Below are 24,242 nucleotides of genomic sequence, written 5' to 3'. Positions count from 1 at the left end.
GTCCGCGACCCTTGACTGCTGCCTCGGATCGCTCCGGGCAACTGATAATGGGCAGCGGACGACCTTTATCTGAGAGGCGATTACTAGGCGACCTCGAGGTTACTGGGTCTTCTCACGATATTTGTCAGGTTGCCCCTCGAGCTTCACTAACTCAAATACTTGTTATTTGCGTTCTCGCTATCCGCAGGTCCGGACTTGACTGACTGTACCTCTTCCCTCTTCCGTTGTCGCGCGCACGCCGCCCGGCGGCCTGATCGCTCTCCTTCCCCTTCCTATTATCCCTAATGCCTCGCGGTACGCGCGTCTAACTCGTGTTCTTTTCTGCGGATCGGCTTTTACGTAGCTCCATGCGATAGGGGCGCTTAGGTCACACCTTTAACGAGCAACACTCGTTACAGCCTCCCCCTAGTCGTCCGATGCGGGGTCGGCTTCGGCGACGATCCGTGTCCAAGCGCCCTGATGATATGATGAGTGGTAGGTGGACGGACAGGGATTTTTGGTGGGATTGAAGTGACCAGGGGAAATAGACTTTGAACTTAACTCTTTCTTGTTTCAACTTATTTATTACTTTTTTTTGGTTTTATCCGCCGTCGTATGTTCTATTTTCTTGCTCTTCGGGTCCGGTTCTCCTTCTCTTCCTCCTGTCTCGTCGGGCGGCCCCGTGCTCTTCTATTCGTGGGCATCGGCTGGACTTGTCTACTCCAGGATGCCCGCAGACGTAACAGCCCTGATCGTCCTTCCGAGACTTCCCGTCGCGCACCCCTAAGGGGTCGACGATATTGGGGTTGGGCTGCCTCAGATGTGCCCGACCTTGCGTCTGGGGAGTTTGATCAGGGCGAGGACGCGATTTTTCCCTCGCCCGCTCCCCAGATCGTCCGCCCTCCAGGTTGATGGTGATGTTGACGGACCCAAGGCCCGACGCGGACGCATCTACACTTATTCTGTAGGGCGAAGGGTTCCGACTTCGCCCTGGCGCCTTGGTGGCTGAGGCCGGATGCTCGGGCGTCCTCCAAGGCGTCTGCCCTGCGAATTTCTGGGTTCGCCGGATGTTTACGATGGCGTCGCGATAGGCCTGCCACCTCAACACCCGGTCCATCCAGATCTCGACGGAGGGGAGGGTCCCCGGTAGGTTGTTGTACGCCTGGAGTTTCGCCATCACCCGCGAGTGTAAGTGGCTAATAAACTTCCAGGCGTTCTCCAGTTCCCGGAGGCCCCTCTCCATCACCTGCCACCGTTCCTCCGGCGACGTCGCCTCGCTCCAAGACAGGGGCGAAGTGGGCCAATCCTCTTCGTCGAAGGGGCGGTCAGGCGTCGGCGTTCTGTGGCTCCGCCGGGCTGCGTGGGCGGGTTTCCCGATCTCGGATAACGGTTCTGTGTCCCCGACGACGCTGGGGGTTTCGCCCTCCTTCTGGGTGGAAGCGGGTGTGCGATCCGGACCTTCTGGTGCCGCGCGCTCGCTCCTTCTGTTGTCCATGGGTGGCTCGGCGAGCCGCGGCGCTTCCGACCGCGGGGCTTCCCCTCCAGAGACGGATCGGCCTCGTTCGGAGGGGGTGGTTTCCAGCGGTGCCTCCTTCTTCCCGGGTGGCCTGGGAGAGGAGGTGACTCCTTCTTCCTCGTCATCCACGAGGTCTATTAACTCCACGACGCGGGGCCTGGGCCTTGGTTTAGAGGTCCCCATCGGGATATATCGCAAGAACAATTCCTTATGGAGATCGTTCTTGGGCGGCGGGCATAGCCCGGGCCGCCCCGCGGTATTTATGGGTAATCCCTCCGCGGCCCCACGGGCCTCGTGGATAGTTGCCTCCGGCCCTATTTTCCGCAGGTACGCCGGAAGATCTGGTTCCTTCCGCGCGCGCTGCAACCCCAGGGCGAAGCGGGCCTTCGCCCCGTCCAACAAATGCTGGAGCGTCCGTCCTAATTTGGATGCCCACAGGGCGTCGGCCAGCAGGTTCGCGGCTTCCAACAGTTCCGAAGCTCGTTTCTTGTCGTCTTCGATGTACGAGGCGCGCCGCAGGGCATCGCGAAAACGCCTACGGGCCGCGATGAAAACGGCCCTCTTCTCGGGTTCGAGCTGTAGACGCTCCACGTGCTCGACGAGCCATTCCACGGCCTCGTGAAGGGCGCTTTCCATCCTGTAAAGGAGTTATGTGGTTTTGATGAAGGTAGGATAGGGAGCCCATCAGGCTGAAGGAAAAAGATGAGATTCAGATAATTTAATGGGTCGATTCGCCCACTCGCCTTGCTCTAATTCGCACGCTCGTCCGGCGGACCACTTTTACGCTTTTCCGTGGTCGGCCTCGGGGACGCCTTTCTAACGGTAATTCGAGAGTTGGGGCGGGGATTTTCCGCGGACGGCCTCGCCCCCTCTTAACCGGTCTGACGGGGTTTTGATCTCCCAGGTCTTCGTCCGATGCGTTTTCGCCCTCATTTTCGGGCGGTGGTTCTTCACCTGGACTCGCGCTTACGTCTTGCGGTGACCGATTATCTTCCTGGCGCGTGTCGCGCATCGCCTCGCTTCCCTTCGGCGGTTGGGTATGTTCGTCCTCTTCATCTTCCCCCCCCCCCTGGTAGAAGGGCTTCAAGTCTTCGGCATGGACCACTCCGACGAGGTCCTCCAGATGATTCGCCAGGTGATATGTATTGGGGCCGAGTTTCTCTCTCACGGTATACGGCCCCGCGAATGTCGGCGCCAATTTCGCCGTGACTCCACTGTCGGTTGAAGATAGGACGCGGTTCACTCGCCAAACCCAATCTCCAACTTTAAAGGGAGCGGGGCGACGCTTCCGATCGAAAAGGCTCGCCTGCCGCCCTTGCTCTATTTCCGATCTGTTTGCCGCTTCCTGAAATAGCGTGGTTAGACCTCCCATGCGGTCTGCCCAGTCCTGCCGCTCTCTCTCGTCGTCCTTTCCACTAACGAGAGCATCTTGAGCACGGCGCCACGTACTTGGTGGGATTGGCTGCCGCCCGTAGTTCAACATCGCTGGGCTCACTTTCGTAGTGCTGTGTCTCGCTGTATTTCATGCGAATACCAAATCATTGAGTTTCATGTCCCACTCGTTGTGTCGCCCTTCGAGATACGACTTTATCATTGTCTTGAGGGTACGATTATATCGCTCTGTGGGGTTCGCCCTGGGACAGTAAACGGGCGTCAGCTCGTGGAGGATACCCTGCTCTGAGAGGTATTCGTCGAAGTGTCGATTTTTGAATTCTGTTCCATTGTCCGACAGGAACATCTCCGGCGTGCCGAAATGCGTCAGTATCTTCTCGTGGAACTCCTTCGCTATCGTCTTAGCGTTGGCTTTCCGGATCGGCACGCACTCCACCCAACGCGTAAAGAGATCCACGAAGACAAGCATATACGAATATCCGCGTGCTGTCCTGGGTAGCGGTCCGGATATATCGCCCGCCACAACTTGCCACGGGCGGCTTATCGAGCGACGCCCCATATACCCGTATGGGGGACGCTGCTCTACCTTACATTGCTGGCAAATCTGACAGACTCGTACATAATTTCGGACGTCCTTGAGTAGTGAGGGCCAAAAGTAGAAGCGCCGGACGCGGGCGAGTGTTTTCTCTCTCCCTAAATGGCCGGCTGTTGGGGCATCGTGGCACTCCTTCAGCACCTTTTTCCGGTATTCGTTGGGCACGACCAGCTTCCAATTTTCGTCCTCGCTTAAATCGTCAGACGAGTTCCGCTCGGGGGAGTAAAAGTATAAGTTCTCCCCGGCAATCTTCCACGTAGGCCACGACTCTGGGCTCTCAATGATTTGCTTCTTGCGATCCATAAACCATTTGTCCGTGGTTTGATTTGCCCAAACGAGGGCGCTCACTGCCGCTCCGGGCTCTTCTTCTTCAAACATCCTAGATAAGGCGTCGGGCACCACGTGGAGCGCCCCCTTACGATGTTCTACTTCGAAGGAATACCCTTGTAGCTTTAGCGCCCATCTGGCTAACCGATTTGTCGGGTTTTTCATGCTTTGTAACCACCGCAAGCAACTATGGTCGGTGACCACCCTGAAATGGTAACCTTCCAAATATGCCCTGAATTTCTCGGTGGCCCAAACTACCGCAAGACACTCTCGCTCCGACACTGAGAAATTCCTTTCCGCTTTGGAGAGTGCTCGGCTGGCGAATTCAATTACTCTCTCCTCCCCTTTCACGGTCTGCGTCAAGACCGCCCCCAATCCAGAGTCGCTCGCGTCAGTTTGCAGGACAAAATCGCCATCGGGATCGGGAGGCTGGAGAATAGGGGCCGAAATCATGCAGCTTTTAACTTTCGTGAAAGCTGCCTGTTGTTCGTCGCCCCATACGTAAGGCTCCTTTTTTCTCGTGAGCTTTATCAACGGCTCGGCAATGGTCGCGAAGTCAACGATAAACCTCCTGTACCAGGATGCCATTCCCATAAAGCTGCGCAATTTACGGACTGATCGGGGTATCGGGTATTCGACGATGGGTTTTACTTTCTCGGGATCCGGCCTGATTCCTTCTCGGTTGACCAACACTCCCAAATACCTCACTTCTAGCTTGCAGAAAACGCTTTTGTCTTGGTTTACTGTGAGGCCGGCGCCTTTCAACTTCAATAGTACTCGCCTCAGGTGTTCTTTATGATCCTCGAACGTAGCCGATACTATTATTATGTCGTCCAGATACGCGAAAGCAAACGGATCCATTTCGGGCCCGATCACCGAGTCGATCGCCCTCTGAAAAGTCGCCCCCGCGTATGACAGCTCGAAGGGCATGCGCCGGAATTGAAAGTGACCCATGCCCGGCACCGTAAATGCGGTGATCGGGCGAGACTCCTTCTTTAGGCTGATCTGATGGTAAGCTGAACTAAGGTCGAGTGTCGATATATATTTTGCGTTTCTTAGGCGTCGCAAAATATCCTGCATGTATGGGATTGGATAAGCGTCAGGTTCAGTTACTCTGTTCACTTCCCGGAAATCTATGCAAAAACGATACGATCCGTCAGCCTTGCGCACCATCACGATCGGGCTTGACCACCCGCTGTTCGATGGTTCTATCACGCCCGCGGCCAACATCTGCTTCACTTGGCGATGCATTTCTTGTTCTACACGCGGTGAAACAGGATAGTATCTCTTCTTAACCGGGCGGGCGTCGCCCACGCTGATTTCATGCTCTACACCGATCGCGCGGCCTAGAGTTTTGTCGGGCTCGGGCAACAACCGCCCTGCCAGTTCCGTTATCTCCTTGCGTTGCGATTCGGACACATCTGCTATTCCGATTGAAGCCATCTCTGGCACGCCGTGCAAACTTGCGAGTTCCATTGGCACGCTCACTCGCTCGTCTTTCAGGAGTAGGGTGTTGTTCGTTGGATCGGGGATTGCTTTGAATGCCTTCACGAAATTCATACCGGCGTAGCACTCACTTTCCAGATGAGGGATGATCGCTACTCTCACTATCCGCGTCACGCCGCCTACCGTAAAGGGCAACACAACGTGTTCCATGATTGTGATAGAACTGCCATCCGGGAGCCGGCACGAACCCGCCTTCCTTAGGTCGAGAGCGATATTCATTTCGGCCGCTATCTGTTGGCCTAGCGAGCCCATCGTCGTACATGAAGCTCCCGAGTCGTACAACGCCCGAACTCGAAAACTACCAATTTGGACGGGTAACCACCACCTCGTCTCGTCTTCAGGTTCGTAGTCGTCGCGTTCCCCACTGCTTGAGCGATTCCCTCTTGTAGCTCCTACCGCCGGTGACTTGCCGTTTGCGCCCTTTGGCATGCGTTTATTCACGGTGTCCGTGCTCGTGAATTTCTCCGCGTCGCTCTTCGACTCAATACGACGTCCCGAGTCACTTCGGCCTTGTGTCGAAGCCGTCTGGTCCTGCTCATCTCTGGTTCGCGCTTCCTTCTCTGGGACCTTCTCAACTTTTGTGACGAATGGTTCCGCATTGCTCTCCTTCTGGCGTAAGCGAGGCACTGCCTCACTTTCTGGGTGGGTCCCCTCTGGTGACGCCTCTCCCGCGCGGTCAACCTTCGTCGTGAGGCCATAGGGCTGATCTATGACTCCATCCCTCAGCACTGTTTCGCTACCGCCGGTCGAGACTATGGGCAGCGCGCGACATGACCCCTCATCTGACTGCCTTACCTGGGGGAGCGCTTCCACGTTGGGGGCGGCCCGGGCTCTTCCTAGCCGCTGCCCCTCTCGTTTCCCGTCCCGGCAGGTTTATTGCAGTCGGGACAATATCTCGCGCTGAAACCCAGCTTGCCGCATTTGCCACACTGGAGCGGCTTCGAGTAATCCACTGGCCTCTTGGGCCTGGGGTTAAACTTTGTTCCCTGGGTTGTAGGGCTGGTGCGGCCCTGGCTACCCTCATTGGGTGGGAGGGCCTTCGCCAATTCTTCCCTCAATAAACGTGTGAGCAACTCCTCCATTCGGCTCAGCGGGGCCGCAGTTCCACTGTTACCGGGCGTCGCTGAGAGGTGTGCTTGTTTCGCCTCCTCTTTTACCTCGGCCTTTTCCGCCGCCAGACTGGAAATCTTGGTCCTTTTTGGCTGGGATTGGGTGGAAGTGGCAGTTGAGGGGGCCTGGTACATCCATTCGGGAAAGAGTGCCGTCTTTGGGTCGATCATCTGTCGCTTCTGATGAGCATAATGAAGATCGTTCTGGACTTCGGTTGCTCGTTTGCATAATTCTCGTATGTTTGAGCATTCCTTCCTCCGAATGTATTGTTGGATTTCCGGCAGCAGGTTCGAGTAGGCCAACTCCATTACTTCTTCCGGAGGCATTGGGGGTTGGACTTTATTTATCATCGCTTGGATTTTCCTCAGGTAGATTCGCGCGGGCTCGTCGGGTCCTTGGTATCTCGCTTGTGCTTCTCTTTTCAAGCGTTGTTGCTGCTGTATACTCGTGCCGAACCATTCTTGAGCATCGCGGATGAAGTCTCTGTATGAAGTCCAATCTCTGTTATTATTTAGGTACCACGTTTGCGCTGCTCCCGTGAATAGATCCGTTAGCCCATTTAGCGTTTCGTCCTCAGTCAGCCCCGCTGATATCCTTTGTGCCTCGAGTTTTTCCAGAAATACGTCGATGCTCTGCTGATCCTCCCCCGAGAATTTATTTCGCCAGCCTCGGACTATCCTGCCGACGTCTTTTGGGAAAGCAAAACTGGCCGTCGCGTTGTGTGGAAAATAGTTTGTTTGTCCGACGGCGCGATCAGCTGAGGAGTCGTTAGTCCTCTGCTGTCCACTCCCTCCTGAGGGCGGAACTGGGGGGCGCTCGTTGGGCCATCGAGCGCCCGGCGGCGGGTTCGCCCGGAGGGGAGTGCTGCCCGGCAGAGCGGAATCGTAGTGGAGCGTGAAGGTGTCCGCGAAGTTTACTGATTTCGCCGGGGCTTGTGGGTCTTGACTATTTTCCTTGCCTGTTTCTATCATATCATCGAGGTCATTTTCCAGTACGCCTATTCGATGTAAAGCTCTATTCAATTTATCTGCTTCTATTACTTGTGTAGCGCATATTGACTGGCACATTGCTGCAACTGACGCTGTATTTTCCATCGCTCGCGTTAGCGCTTTTTCCAAATAGTCTGTGCGTTCTTTATATTTGGCGAATAGGCTTAGCAACTCGGGTAGCGTTTGCTGTAGGTTTTGGTCGAAGTCAGTGGGCTGTGATGTTTGCGCGTTTGGGCGAGTGGGCTTTTCGCCTTCCTCGCCCCGCGCATTCTTTGCTGCTGCGTTTTGCATTGCTGCTCCTGTTGTGAGGCTTAGTTTTGTGTTGATTTCGTCGTCGGTCATAAGCCTGTAAAGAGGGTGGCTGCTTGCTTCTGCTGCTTGCGTTTTTTCTAGTGCTGTGCACTCTTGCTCTATGTATCTGGTTCGGAGGGCTATCCTTCTTATCGTGTCCGATGTCTTCTTTGCTGTTTTGGTTATATCGAAATCGGCTGCTGTGTAGTCCCCCATCAACCAGTTTTTTAACCTTTCTTCCTGGTCGGTGCGCTCTCCCGCCTGTTTGAGTTCTAGTTGATTTAGCGTTCGCTCGAGTTCTGGTTGGGGCATGCCTTCGATGAAGGCTTCGATTTCCGACGTTGTGTCGTCGAGGTTGGACATTTTAGTTACGAAACTCTTTTTCAACAGGGAGACAAAAACGTGTGTTTGTTTCTCTGTTTTCGGGTTTCGTTTATTGTGCGCACGTGTATTTGCCTTTTTTTTTGGTAATATACGGCTGGTCGTTTTCTACTTGTCGGGATAACTTCGACAATGCAAACTATTTTGTTGACTGGCCGATTTATTCGCGCGCGACTCGTAGGCGCGCCTTACCACGCTCTTTGTTTACAATTGTCCTACCTATTAATTTCGTCAGCTATTTGCTGGCGAAATTATTGTTAGTTTCTTGGGCGCGCTGTTTTATACAAGCTCGTCGCTGGGCGGTTGAGTGAGAAAAAGGAAAACAGCAATAAAAGGAGGTAATATCCTAGTGAAATTCTTAGGATTGTGTCTTCGCGCGTTATGTTTTGTGAATTTGACCTCGGCCGGTGTTTACATCGGCCTAAGCCTAGCTCTCTCAAATTCTTGAAATTTAATGCTTATGTTTCACTCGTGACCGCTCTTTGTCCTGCCTGGTCGGTGTTGTACTCTCGGCCTTACAAGAGTTGCGCAATCTTTGTTTCCGATCAGGCTGGAATTTTCTTCGGCGAACTTGTATTTTCGAGTCGCGTGTTCTCAAGCTGTACACGTGCGCTCTTACAATTTTTGTTCGATCTATCTTTATCTTTCTCTCTCGGGTCGTAAAAGGAACGTGAGTGTTTTAATGGAGGTTTCACTCCTTACCCTTACCACTAGTTGGGCGCCACTGTAACGGGGGATTTCGTTCTGGGAGCGAACAGAATTCTTACCCGTTAAGGAATGGTTGTTCCCAGCGTCGCGAGGCTGACCGCCGCCTCGACCAACTCGTTCGAACGGCGTCGATCTTTAGACGTTCCGCCCCAGAGCCCGTGAAAACCTACACGTGCAGGACACGTGCGGAAATCCGGGTTGCCCAGTGACTCGTGGTCGGGCAGGTTCTGTCGTGGGCGTCAAGAGAGATCAACCAAGGGGATTTGAAAGAAAGAACTCCAGGTCGATTATCGAAAGAATCGGTATTTTTATTTACGCCTGTCACTTCAAGCTTACAATTGTAATACCGCGGCCGAGAGGTTTTGTCGAGTGTCCCGCGCACGCGGCGAGAGAGAGAAAGACAGCGCACTATCTAATCGCACTTGGCGCCCGGACGCATTTACATTTAAAGTCGATGACTTACGCTACGAGGACGAGTCGCTGAAGATTGAGTGGCTCTGGCGGTATGTACTGGCCTTGTTAGCTCCTACCGCTTCTCGGTGAGGGGCCTCTCAGTTGGGGCTCCCGCTGCCCGAAATTACAGTTGCCCGCGACCCTTGACTGCTGCCTCGGATCGCTCCGGGCAACTGATAATGGGCAGCGGACGACCTTTATCTGAGAGGCGATTACTAGGCGACCTCGAGATTACTGGGTCTTCTCACGATATTTGCCAGGTTGCCCCTCGAGCTTCACTAACTCAAACACTTGTTATTTGCGTTCTCGCTATCCGCAGGTCCGGACTTGACTGACTGTACCTCTTCCCTCTTCCGTTATCGCGCGCACGCCGCCCGGCGGCCTGATCGCTCTCCTTCCCCTTCCTATTAAAAGTGTTCTTCCACCATGACAACGCACCGGCTCACACCTCCGCCGTCTCCATGGCCAAATTGGTCGAATTAGGCTGCCCCATCCACCGTATTCTCCAGATTTAGCCCCGTGCGACTTCTTTTTGTTTCCAAACATTAAAAAGTCACTCGCCGGGCAGAAATTTGAGTCGAATGAGGAGGTAATCGCTGTCACGAAACCCTACTTTTCAGACCTCGAGGAAACGTATTTTTCAGACGGGTTAAAGAAGTTGGAGCATCGCTGGGCCAAGTGTATCGAACTAAAAGAAGACTATGTTGAAAAATAAAACGCCACTTTTCCAAAATTTTCGTTTTTCTTTTGTAGGCTAAGTACTTATCGAACCACCCTCTATATAAAATATGTTTCACATCTATGCGCCCAACAGAATACTTCTAAACATATGTTTAATTAATTTTGTCAAATTGGTGTCATTAAACTTACTTTTTCCGTCCCACTAATGATATTTCTTGCATTGATGTTTTCCTAAAAAGTATTTATATTCACAAAGTTCAATATATGATTTATTTAGAACTACTCATGTTGTCAGTTAGTGCAGACTGGCGATAATGGCCTTTACAACCTATGTTCATTCAAGAAAATCGCATCCAGTTAATTATTGCACTTATGGTAAATCTCGTTGTATGGGATCTTAGGTACTTAATATTGTCGGCTTTTATTCATCTTGTGAAAGATACGTTAACGAAGGTTGAGCACTGCATTGAAATTTCAAATCATTTGAATTTTTATTTTCTTCTTACAGCCATTGTTATGTAAAATAGAGAGGTAAAGTCATGAAAATCATTAGTCAGAATATATGTTGATTTTCAAAGATACTTAATTGGTAAGAGACAGCTTAGACTAATCTTGCACATTTATAAATACAGTGTACAATACTGCATAATTATCTTACAGCGAATGATATTAGTTACCTGGAATAAAGAAGTATTATAATTTTTTAATTGTATTCTGTTTATTCCAAGAATTTCGACCAATAACCAAGAGGGATATACCTGCAGTTTTCCATACAAATTATTTAAAAATGATAGGTTCGATAAGTGATACGTACATCACATTTGGCGACCGTGACAGAACTCTTATTACGTTAGTTAGCGTTAAATATTTGTTATTAATTCGTTGTTAGTTTGTAATTGTATTATACGTTTTTCATTAATTATGTCAAAAAGAAATAAACAAATGCGAGCAATATTATGTAATAATGCGTCATTAGAAAAAGAATTGAGTGAATTACGTAATTTATATATAGAACTTGCGAATTCGTTTGTCAATTTAGGCAATAATTATAAGAAAAATATGAGATTGTTTGATACTAGCCTAAGAAATATAAGTTCAGATTTAAATCATTTAGCTGATACAGTAGAGCATATAATGGCATCTAGGCCAGCTCCAGGCGCTTAATTTGTATTGTTATTTATGAAATAAATTTGCAATATAAAATACGAAATTTGAATTTGTTTAATTATTTGTCAAATCTTCTATATCATCAAAATTAATTGATTTATATCATTCATATGTATAATTAATTTTGAATTTTTTATATACTTTGGATTTCTTTGAGTTGATATTGTAATGTCGAACGAAAAACGTCCAATATATAACTCTACTGAGTATACTCCCGAAACAATTCTAAACGAACTTAGTGAATCACTAATTGGTGAGGAATTGACCGTGCAACAGAAAAGAACGCACGAATGAGAAAGAGCTGTAGTAGATGAATTAAAGACATTTCATACTGATCAGTTTAAATTGCAAAATGATTTTGAAACGATTTGTGAAACTATTAACAATTTAAGCAATAAGGTTGACAGATTAACTAATAAAATAATTGAACAAGATCAAATAATTAAGAATTTAGAATCAAATTTAGATAAGTCAAATGAGATTATTTCTATTTTAAAAGATAGATATGAAAATAATTTCAATGATATTATTCGAGCGAAAAATAATGTTACTATGGAAATGAATGAAACATTTTCAGTACTTCGTGAGAATATTGATAAAATTAAGAATAATGATCAAAATAGATCTATTGTTAATGAAACTATTATTGAAACAATTAAGCAACCTGCTTTAACGTGTCCAGTTTTTGACGATAGTTATAAATATCGACCAGTAAAATATTTAAATGGTCTCAAACGGTATTTACAAGCAAGTAATTATAATACTGCTCAATTGTTATGTTTGTTATCTCAATCTATGTCGGGGGTAAATTCTTCTTGGTATGACTTAGTACAGCGTGAAATTAAAAATTTTGAAGATTTTGAAATGTTATTTAAAGAGAAATTTTGGAACGCTGAAATACGTAGAAATATTACTCGCGAAATAGAATTTGGAAAATATTTTGGTGGAAAATTATCACGTTATAATTATGCTATACGTAAAATTAATTTAGCATTTGATATAAATGAAAATCTAGATGAAGAAGAATTAATAGATAAATTGTCTCGACATTTTGATAGAGATGTACGTTTATTAGTTCAAGCTAGACATATAAAACAGATATCAGAATTTATTAAGATTTTATCTTCTTTGGATAATGATGATTATATTAGTTCACGTCATATTCAAAAAGATAGCGGCGGAGAACAACAAATTAATAGCATAACAATTGAAAATAGTAAGTCGAATAATAAGAACAATAGAGTAAATAAAAAATAGAAATATTTCAAAACCGATTTTACAAGATGTACCTAGTACCTCCTCGGGAAACGAGTAAATGTTGCTTCTCGGAAATCGGATAAATGTAAAAGCTTGCAATGAGTTGCAATAATAAAATCAAATAACAATTTAGTATCGAAAGAATTATTAACTATTTTTGAAGATCCGAGACATGAAATTAATGGTGAATTATCAAATAATGATAGTAGCAATGGGGGCAGAATTTATCCTGAAATATTTCTTTTATTAGAAAATATTCCGGTAAAAGCTCTACTTGATTCGGGTAGTGAAGTTTCTGATATTTTAGAGGAATTTTACAATTACAACTTAAGTGATTTTAAAGATAAACCTACTTATTACTGGACACGTTATTAAGATAGCTACAGACCAAAAATCGGTTAGATTGAAGAAACAAATTCATTTAAATGTAAAATGGGGTAGTCAATGTATTGATATTATTTTCATAATAATTCCTAAATTAATAAAAGATTGTATAATGGCTTATGATACAATGAAAAATATAAAGCTCAAACTTGATACATATAATGTACAAATTTATTTTGAAATTAATAATACTTTAGAAAACTTGAAATATAACGATACATTTATAGACGAAAGTACATATCAAAGCTTAACTATTCAGTATGATACTGTCTCGGAATTAGGTGATGACATGCCATCACTCATTGATCTAATTCGTAATGAAATAGACGCTGGCATCACAAATGATGATTTTGTGAATCTAACTCGAGGGGAAATCGATGAAAGCTCTAACCTTACCGAAGCTCAAAAAAATGAGATAGCTTCGCTTGTGTATGAATTCAGAGATGTATTTCGTAAAAAATTAGGTTTATTGAAAGTGTATACTATAACGGGGTTTTGACCCAGCGCGGGTCACTCGTTATATAAATTACGAGGGGATTAAAACAGCTCGGTGTGGGCCTCGTAATAGGCTGCGCAAAGCCTAGCCCAGCAGCAACAGGAACGTTGTGGTGCAGCGTCTGTTACCTTGGCCCGCGGAGAGCGTCGTGTAGTCCTATGGGCGCTTTGGAGCGATCACGAAATTCAGGTGCGAAAGCCGGACGGAACGGGATTGTTTACGATAGGTAAAAGGAAGCGCAAAAGAAGAAAACAGATATACGAGTAACATCGAGTTTACTACGGAAAGTAATACAAAATTAATACGCAGCGTAAGCGGGAGAGAGAGTGGCGAAAGCTAGCGAGAGACACGCATTCGAGAAGGTACTTACATTAATGTCTCGGCGTTAGCCCTGTAGGCGATATCCTCAGCCTCGCACGTGGCTCGCGATGACGCGCAGTGTGCAGCTCGGGTGCAGTCAAAAGGCGGGCGGCCTTAAAGGCTCGCACGCGTGGCCGCAGGAACTAATCCGCCAAAGGCACTAGGTGCAACCTCGGCACCGATATCTTACACCGAGTGGACACTCGCGTATTCGCAAACAACCGAAAAGTCAGTCACAAAAGGTTAGTCACGGAAAGTCGGATAATAAAAGATCGCAAGCACGTGTATAGCCGCTCGTCACACGTCCACGTACTTCGAAGTCGCCGGTACAAGAACGAGTCCTTATCGCGGGACTTTGTCCTGCCCCACTCTCCTACTCGCGCGCGTCGCGCCTACCTCCCGAATTCTCTCTCTCTAGCTCGCCCTCTATTAGCGCTCTCTCTGACTTACCTTTGGCTGCCATACATGTGGGATAATTATAAGACAATTATATATATAAGAATAATTATAATTATGTATGGGGAGAGAGAGACATAACGAGGGTCTGGCCGCTCGTTATAATACTCATAAATTGATTTTAAAAGATAAAGAGCCATATTTTTCAAAACAGTATCCTATACCGTTAAATTATTGAGAAAATGTTCAAAGTGCAATCAAAGAAATACTAAGGGATGGCGTTATTCGTCGATCAATTAGTAATTATATTAATCCAATTGTTATAAGCATTAAAAAAGACGGATCAGTACGATTTTGTTTAGATGCTCGAAAATAAAATAAAAAATTAGTTAAAGATTATGAAGCCCCACTACATATGGATGATATTTTTCAACATTGTTTCAGAGTAAAATTCATTTCTAGTTTTGATTTGACAAGTAGTTTTGGGCAAATTCCTCTCGAAGAAGAAAGTAAAAAATATACAGCATTTATTATTGAAGGTAATACCTACGAATTTAATGTAGTGCCTTTCGGTACATGTAGTAGTACAGCAGCATTAGTAAGAGCTTTAAATCTGTCAATTGACGATTTAAAGCAATTTATTATACCGTTTGTGGATGATGTAAAAATCAAAATAAGAATCAAAATTAAAGATCAAAATTAAAATCGAAATAAAAACGAAATCAAATAAATTAAATCAAACAAAAATCAAAACATACAAAAGAACTAACAACAAGTTAGAAAGCTAGAAAAATAACTAGCCCAATCAACTGTAAATATACCAGAGCCATGGAAAACCATGGAGAAACCCGACAAGGTAACAATCAAAGCTCGAAGTCAACACACACAAAACACACTCACTGCTCGCACTTGAACGCCGCTCGAACGCCACTCGCTTAATCTTGAACGCGCACGTTAACACTAAAACGAACGATCGAAAGCCATACTCCGGAAACGCCACTAGCGATTCCAAGGAGGAGATATAACTAGACATTGTGTTGTACCTCGAAAGCGAAATGGTCAACCATTCTAGGTATAAAAAGGCGAGGAAACGTAAGCAGGAGATGACCGTTGAGAAACCAGATCACTGCTCTAACACTCCGGTATCAACTCAGTTTCCTTCGCAACCAGTCAAACCAGACGAAAGCAAAGACGATTGCCCACCAGTTAAGAGGGTTAGTTTGAACGCACAACAAAACCCCGAACTGGGCCAGAAGTTGAGGATCATACAATTGAACCTCAACAAAAGGCAAGTAGCCAACGATGAGCTGGGAGAAATCATGACAGACAGAAATCTTGACATACAGGTGGCACTGGTGCAAGAACCATATCACTGGAATAACGCGATTTCAAGTATGGGCAGCATCGCAGCTATCCATGGATCCAAAAAGGGAGAAAAGATCCAAGCTGCGATACTTTACAATCCGCACAAAGTCACCGCTACCAAGATTTCTAATCTGTGTGACTCTTATTGTGTTTGCGCACAAATGGTCGGAGCCTTTGGCGAAATTTACCTCATAAGCATCTACTGCCAGTTCAGCCACAGCAGGAAGACCTATCTTGACAAACTAGCTGAGACTCTAAAGCAATTGAAAGGTAAAAGAGTCTTAGTTGGAATGGATGCAAATGCCAAGTCAAAGATCTGGTCTAACACACAGGACAAGAATGGAAGAGTCATTGAAGAATTCATAGACCAATTCGGGCTAATAGTGGCCAATAGAAGGGACCAACTTCCAACGTGCCGTAGTACAAGGGGCGAGACGGATATCGACGTAACTTTACATACGTCAAATCTGACAAACTTCTTGGCTAGCTGGGCGGTGAAAGAATGGACCACCAGTGACCACAGGCCCATAGTGATCGAACTGGATTTTGCCTCACAACCAACCAGACTCATACGAACCGAAGAAACACTAGAACCACGGTTTAACATGAGAAAAGCTGATTGGGAGAAATTCGGCAAACTTTGTAAATTCGAAAAAGAGAACCTAGCTAAACTCCCTTTAAGAACCTCTGAAGACATTGAAACATATGTTTCAAAACTTGAAGAGGTCTTAGTAAGGGCAGCAAGGAACTCTATTCCACCCAAACAGAGATGAACGCGCTCTCTACCCTGGTGGAACCCTGACTTGCGAAGTAAGAGGCGAGCGATACAAAAAGAACGCAAAATCGTCGCTCTGAAAGACAAGGAAGGATCGAATAGGAAACAAAGGAAAGCCCTCCAGAGATCACTTGAGAAATTGAGTCAAATGAAATCCGAATATGCAGTGGCTATTAAAAAAGCCAAACGTAACAGCTGGAGAGACTTCTGCACTATCGAAAGCGAAAAGAATGCTTGGGCGTATCCATACAAACGAGCATCCAACAAAGTCAGAATCTCAAAAGCAATGTGCACGGTTAACTGTAATGGTTCTGCCACAAAAGATTGGAAAGAAACAAGCATGACTATACTAGAAGAATTAATGCCTGATGACGACCCAAGCTGCGAAAATGACACACATGCAAAGATCCGCAGAGATATGCGGGAGGTTCCAGTAACCGGCAACGCAGAGCCTTCCCTAATAAGGGAAGTTGAAATAGCCCTTAAAGCGAACAAGGCAGGGAAATCACCAGGCAAAGATAGAATAGAGTCAGAAATGCTTGTTAACGCAAAACCATTACACCAGGAACTGACACGACTTTTTAATGCCTGCCTAAAATGCGGAGTGTTCCCCAGAAGATGGAAAACTGGAATGCTAATCACGTTGCTCAAAGGGGTTGAAAAACCCGAGAACGAGATTAAATCATATAGACCCGTATGTCTACTCCCCATAGCCGGGAAGACACTCGAGAGGCTTGTGATTCAAAGAATTTCCAACATTCTAAACAGCTCGGACTGGTCTTCGGAGGATCAATTTGGCTTTAAGGCAAATAGATCCACAGAGGACGCCATCAGAAGACTATATGAAATAGTAGAAGAGGCAGAATCTGATCCGTCGATCAAGTACGTAGCCGCTATTCCACTGGACGTCTCAGGAGCATTCGATGCCTTATGGTGGCCAAGCCTACTTTCCCAATTGAAAGAAAGAAACTGCCCGAGAAACATCTATAAGCTCCTCCAGAGTTACTTCAGTGATCGAGAGGTGGGCATATATGCCCACTTCGAAGAAATACTGAAAACAGTGACGAAGGGGTGCCCCCAGGGCTCAGTTTTCGGACCGGTAGGCTGGAACGTCATCTTTGACAAACCACTCCGGTCAATCAGGGACGCAGGATACGAAGTACTTGCCTACGCAGACGATGTGCTTCCTATCATTAAGGCAAAAACACGTATTGACATTGAAAGACAAGCCCAAGAAATCATTAATATAATGACGGACTGGTGCAAGTCTGACAAAATGAACTTGGCAGTACAAAAGTCAGCACTAATATGGCTAAAAGGCCAATTAAGCGAGAATAGGAACCCTACAGTCAAAATTGGGAAAGACAACATTAGAACGCACAAAACAGTCAAGTAACTAGGAATCACAATCTCGAAAGGCTTCCGATTGGAAGAACATATTCGAAACGTGATTCAAGACTGCAACAGTACCTACTTCGAGCTAAGCAAAATAGCAAGAGTAAATTGGGGCCTAAAATTCAATTCTTTGAAAGAGATATATAATGGCTTCTTAGTATCGAAAGTTACATATGCCGCTGCGGGCTGGTGGCAAAGGACCAACACCAAACAGCAATCTGCTTTAGAAGGATTGCAACGATCGGTCCTCTGCAAAACACTCAAAGCCTACAGATCGATCTCTCATGAAGCAGCACACGTGCTTGCAGCCTCCCGACCGATAGCTCTAGAGCTTCACGCGAGAGTTGCAAAGTACTGCGTCAGGAAAGGGAGATCGATTAAAATGCACGGCATCCGAATTACATCGGAAGAACTTCGATCGGGCAGACTAAAAATCTCGAAAGCCATACAACTCATCAACGATGAAATCGAAAGGGTATGGCAAGAGAGATGGCAGTCAGCCACAAATGGCAGGAGAACGTACTGCTATTTCCTAGTAATCAAAGATAGATTAAAGAAGAGGTGGCTAAACCCCAACCACTACACAGTACAGTTCATGACTGGACATGGTGCTTTTAAGTCATACCTCCATAAAAGAGGACTATGCGAAGACCAACTGTGTAGCTGTGGAGAAATAGAAAGCGAAAGCCATATTCTCTTTAACTGCGAAGAATTAAGGGAACTAAGAAAGCCATTAATAGAGGCTGTTGAAGAAGAAGGTCACATATGGCCTTGCCCAGAATCAGCCCTAGTATCCAGCAGGAAAATCTACAAAGCCTTTGGAGACTTTGCTAGAAAAGTCATAGAGCCCAGGGAAGGAGCACCCATGAAGAGGAGGAAGCGAAGAAATGTAGTTATAAACTACGGCAGAAAGACACCGCCTCTTACAAGGTCCCTAACCAAAGGACAAAAACTCGCACAATAACCTAATTTTTGAACTCAGACAAGCTCATAAAGCTTGAAATTTTGAACGATAATTTTTGAATATCAACTTCCGAACCAAATTCTGAAGTTTAAGTACTTGAACGCGACGAACCCCGTTTTGACCCAACGACAGAATTTTGAACCAAATGCATGGCATAACAGACAAGAATACTGAAAACTGCCTGGGGAGTCGCCTTGTCGGCTAGACGAGACCCCGCCCTGACATAACAGTCAAAAACCAAACCGAAAGAGCAAACATCAGTATCAGCCAAGCCATAAAACCACTCTTTAGAAAGCGAGATCTGACTTTGGGACAAAACGGGGTAATAACAATCTTTCGAATGACGGATACCCACCAGCGTGAGCGGGGATGACCGAAACGCAATGGGGAGACGTACCCCGGTATGTCGAAGCGATGGACCTGTGAGTCGTGGGAGAAATCCCTTAATACAGGTACGCAGGGTGGGATGTTTTTCGAACGCGAGCCCAGGAAGGGGGACTTAGTTGGTTGATCGTCTTAGGAATCTTCCTCTGGCTGTCCTGGCTGAGTCTCCCTTCTGACATCCCAATTTGGGTTGGCCTCTGCGGGGTAGTGGTACCAGGTCAAGCAAATCTCGCAAGATTTGTATGCTGCGTGCTTCCGACGCAGTAGACGTTGGGGCAACTAGAGTCCCGTCGCGCCCAAACCGAGGGTCAAGCCTTTAGTTCCGCTCTCCTTGAGCGTCGAACCGTGAAAAGATCGGTACTCCTCTCGAGGAGGTCGCCGCCTTAGATCAAAAAAGTTCCGACTCACTGAGTGCGCCAGGGATATCGTAGCAAACTTGACTTCCGGATCCCCAATACTTGAAAGCGAAGGGGTGAAAGACAGTGGGCTGTGCCAACCTATTGGCGCCCAGAGAGAGGGGTGGCAATGTCTTGATTACGCTATACCATCCTCAAATCGGAAAAGTATGAAACAACGCATACACTAGCTGTGGATGATGTAATATGCATTTCTAAAACATTCAATGAACATATACATCATTTACGAACATTATTTGCATGTTGTCGTAGAGATAATTATATCTTGAAATTTTCAAAGTCTAAATTAGTTCAAGAAGAAATTGAATTTTTAGGACATATTATTACTCCATACGGTATAAAATCTCAAAAAAATAAATTAGAAATAATTCAAAATGATAAAGCTTCAAAAAATTTGAAAAGCTTGCAAAGCTTTCTTGGATTTGTTAATTTTTATACAAAATTTGCAAAAAATTATGCTGAAATATGTAGACCTTTAATGAATTTATTGCAAAAGAACAGAGGCTATCAATGGTTACCTGAGCATGAAACAGCTTTTAATAACGTGAAAAAGATATTTATTGATACAATTACTTTAAAAATTCCAGATCCCAATAATCCTTACATATTAACAACTGATGCCAGTTATCACACTATAACTGCTGCTTTATCACAAATAAATAATGAAGGTGATGAAGTTAAGTTAAGAATACTGCAATAATTTTTTTTTCGGTTTTTCGAAAAATTTTTTTTTTTCGGTTTTTTTCAATTTTTTTTCTCACAGTCGGTACGCTAAAAAGATGAGAAACCACAAAAAAAAATTTTTTTCCACCCATTCAATAATACTACATAACAAGTATCGTAAATTACATCAAAAAAAAAATCTTTTTTTTTTCGACCTTGAAAAATAATTTAAACCGAAAAAAAAAATTTTTCGAAAAACCGAAAAAAAAATTATTGCAGTATTCTACGTGAAAAAACAAACATTTTTTCTCCTATAAATTTTTTTCAATTGTTACAATTTGACGGAGATAAAAAATGTTGAAAAAAACTGTCACTTCCAGGAAAAAATGCCCGTGCGCGCGTCATATTTGACGAAAATAAATTTTTGATGAGTGATTCAGATAGAGCTTGGTAATAGCTAAAAAATGGTGTACTTTAAATTTTCGTACGATTTTTTTTCCAAAATTGGCTAATTGTCAAAAATAATAAAAAAATTTCAGAATTTTCAATTTTGCATAATTGTTGCAAAATTTAAAAAAACAATCGATGGCAACCGTGAGTCATATCGTTTGAAATCTCTCCGAAAGACCTTTCAAACGCATCCACGCGCGTCTCTGTACGTTAATTTCTACCAGAGATATAAAACTTTGAAGTTAGACTGATTTTGCCCGTGGGGGGGTAAAAGTGGCTGACCGGCACTGTATAACGGACTGCAGTAACGACTATACGGATGAAATTCAGATTGCTATGCTAGTAGTATAGCAATGTATGTTCCAGCACACCTGCGGGGGGTCTGTAACCCTTTGACCCCACCGGGCTTAACCCTTTGGCCCTCCTGGCTTAACCCTTTTATGTTAATAATAATTATTATTGTTAACAATTATTATTAACAATATTCGTGGGGGGTCCCATGGTTTAACCCTTTGATTCCCTGGCCTCTATCCCTTCCATGTTAATTATTATTATTATTAATGTTAATAATTGTTTATAATTTTTGAGGAAGGTTTCTAGGGCTCCTAGTCCCTAGGGCTCCTAGTCCCTAGGGACCCTATACCTAGTGCTTTCAGTCTAATTAAATTTAAATGTTTTTTTTTTTTTAAAGTTATAAATATATATATATATTATTATAACAATTTACTTGCTACGTTGAGAATGAAACGAATATAGAAAATAGCGACGATTTTTTTTTTTAAAAAATGAAAAGACAGACCGGAGAATCGAACCGGAGTCCTCTGGGTTGGCAGGCTAGCGTTCTACCACTAGAGTCAATGCCACATGTACCTTAGAGGATGCATATTGTGTATATTAGCTACACACGCATACATTTTGTATAGGGCCCGAGCGTGCGGAGGAGGAGGGTAGCGCATGCTGTCTATAGTTCTGGCCTGATGGGGATGCGCTACTATAGTAGTATTGAATGTATGCTCTCTCTCTCTAGCTCTGACTCAGCGTGGTCCACAGTGCGAGGAGGAGGGGAGCGCATGATCAGCTATGCTTATTAACTACCCTATTATCTTAAGTTAATTATGTCTATCATAAATGTAGATCATAGCTGGTTTGAGGGTGATCAAGCTTCTCCACTACTTTCAGAAAGAGAGAGCATCTATGCTTACTACGTTCCCTCTTATCTTATGTTACCTATGACTATCGCAAATGTAGATCATAGACGGTTTAAGGATGGTCAAACAAAACTCATAGCGCGGACGCGTGACCTGCGTTTAATGTGTTTTTTGCGGATGACCATAAAGTCAGCGGAACGTCAAGATTTATAGTTTTTAGAAAGTGACAAACTTTCTAGCCTACATGGGGTGGGAAAGGGTACACTAAACGTCCTATCTCACTCAAAGAATGTCTACGTTTGTGTGTAGCGTTACATATATTGTAGAAAATTCGTACCTGATAATAGTGTGAGTGTTCAGTAGGATTTTCGTTGGTCAGTCTTAAAGGAAACTTCGAGCGGTTCACAGTGCAGTGCTAATTGTTTATTATTATTATTTAAACGTTAGTAATTTTTATATTTTTTATAAAGTTATAAATAAAAAAAATAAAACAACAATGGAAAATACTGTTAAAGCGTGTGAGTTTTTAGAAACTGTAAGTATAATTTTAAATAATTTAAAAATAATTAAAATAACTTTTATAATTTTTTAATAATATTATTATTCAATTTCAGCTTACCACTTACCAGCTTCCGACCATGCAGAATGTGGCAAAAGAGCCGTTATATCGGCTCTTAATTTTAATATTAATTACCGTAAGTATTTTTTCTCATATATTTATTTATTTATTTATTTATTTATTTATTTATTAATTATCATTTATTTTCAGTTGCAACGATTTGTGGAGGAGAGCAGTCCTCAAGGACTGCAAATCATAGAAATGAAAGCTATGGTTCAACAAGTAAGTATTATTATAAAATTATAACAATTTATATTTTTTATTAATATTTAATTGTCTTATCTCTTTTCAGTGGATCAAGGAATCTATAGCGGCCAGAATGATGGCACATCAAGTCGCCTATCAAATTGACAAAATTGTCAATGATCGCGTCAATGCAAAACTAGAGCAACATAAGCGTGCGGACGCTATGAGGAGGCAGCGAGAATCCGCTCGATTGGAGCGGAAACGGAAAGCCGCCTTAACTAAAGCGCAGCAAGACGAACTTGCTGCGAAAGTTAAGCGAAGGCTTTCCAGCATAAACAACATTGCTGCACCATCAACAACAGCCATGGTGAATGAAGGTAATGGGTCAACGTCGAGGACAACATCACCAGCGACGTCAACAGCAACGTCGAGGACAACATCACCAGCGACGTCAACAGCAACCTCATCGACAGCAACATCCGCAGGCTGTCAAAGAGGAGATGATACCCAAATTGATAAACCACTCGATTTAACCGCTAATGAAAGTAATTACGTTATAGAAAGAATTAATAAATTTAAATTAAAAATAATAATTAAAAAATTTTTTTACAGAAAAAAATTCCGTTGGTAAAAAACGTTGAGTAAGTTGAGTAAAAAACGTTGAGTAAAAAACGTTAAGTAAGTAATTTTGATTCCGGCTCAACCAACCATCAGGAAGCCGACTTGCTCCTCTAAGGTCGTCGGATCCAAAAAAATTAAACAATAATATTAAAAAGAAAAAAAAATTGTATTTTTAATTTTATAAAACAAAGTAATAAATTAAACTAAAATAAAAAATTAATAATGTTTTAATTTACTTAGGATCTACCAGTGCCCCCACCTATTCCACCCACCTACCTACTCTCACCCACTCACCCACCAATATTCATCTACATAGGTTGGTAAGGTAGGATGCTGTAGAAGTTGATAGAGTATTTAGTAAGCTGTATGATGGTCTCTCTCCTTCTATAGTAGGGAGCATAGTAAGCTTATGCTGGCTAAGTTTGGGCCCTCGGAGAGGGGGTAGCGTCTCTAGCTTGCTAGGTGCGTACGCCGTTTAGTGTGGATGCTATTCTCTCTCTCTCTCTCTCTCTCTCTATGATTATAGGTAGTTTGCATTAAATTCTAACAATATATAGTGTATATGTGTATATATATATATATATACAATTTTATTTTTTTTATTGAAAAGCATTGTGTACATTGATCATATAATGTCTTGTTAATTTTAAACTAATTTTTTAACATCACCACTAATTGGATTATATTGTACAATACGATCATGTAATATTAAGCAGTAGGCTGCAGTATCTTCAGGAAAATCGGTCCGAGTTTCAAATTCTAGGCGAACATCGACTGGAGCGCTTTTTAATGTTTCATTTTGTTTGGAGCAGTCTATAACTATTAACGGCACTTTATTAATGAAATACTTTTTATTGAGTAACGGCTCGTTTTCTTTACCATAGTAAGCGTTTTGAAAATTAGTATACATATCGTAGAGAACAGCAAACTGATTTTGATTGATATTTAAATTGAGATTTCCATATGGATAGCATTGTGAATTGAGGAATAGCTTCACATTACTAATATTACAATGATCAAAATTACTAGAATTATCACTTGCTGAACTTTTACGTTTAGTTTGAAAAGCTAAAATAACAAAGCGAGGCTTTTCCAATTGATTGGAAGTCTTAGAACTCCAAACATGCTTTGATGTACGAGGTAATTTTGGATACTCATACATTTCCCAAGTACGATAACTCATAGTAATTGCACGATCTCGTCCAATCTGATTGAGTAATTTGATTTTTTCTTTGTCTGCGACCATCACATATGGCATCAACCATTCA

General features: G+C 44.1%; 1 protein-coding gene across 2 annotated transcripts in view; it reads left to right on the top strand.

Annotated features, from left to right (window-relative positions):
• Nucleotides 1-24,242, top strand: part of LOC131664499 (sodium/potassium/calcium exchanger Nckx30C) — a 506,423-nt gene that overhangs the window by 310,495 nt on the left and 171,686 nt on the right. The window lies entirely within an intron of this gene.

The sequence above is a fragment of the Phymastichus coffea genome, unplaced genomic scaffold (genome assembly GCF_024137745.1).
Source record: "Phymastichus coffea isolate CEN01 unplaced genomic scaffold, Cenicafe_Pcof_1.1 PCOF00003, whole genome shotgun sequence".
NCBI classification, from domain to species: domain Eukaryota; kingdom Metazoa; phylum Arthropoda; class Insecta; order Hymenoptera; family Eulophidae; genus Phymastichus; species Phymastichus coffea.
The sequence above is the reverse complement of the archived record's forward strand: the minus strand, read 5'-3'. Positions and strand labels throughout refer to the sequence as shown.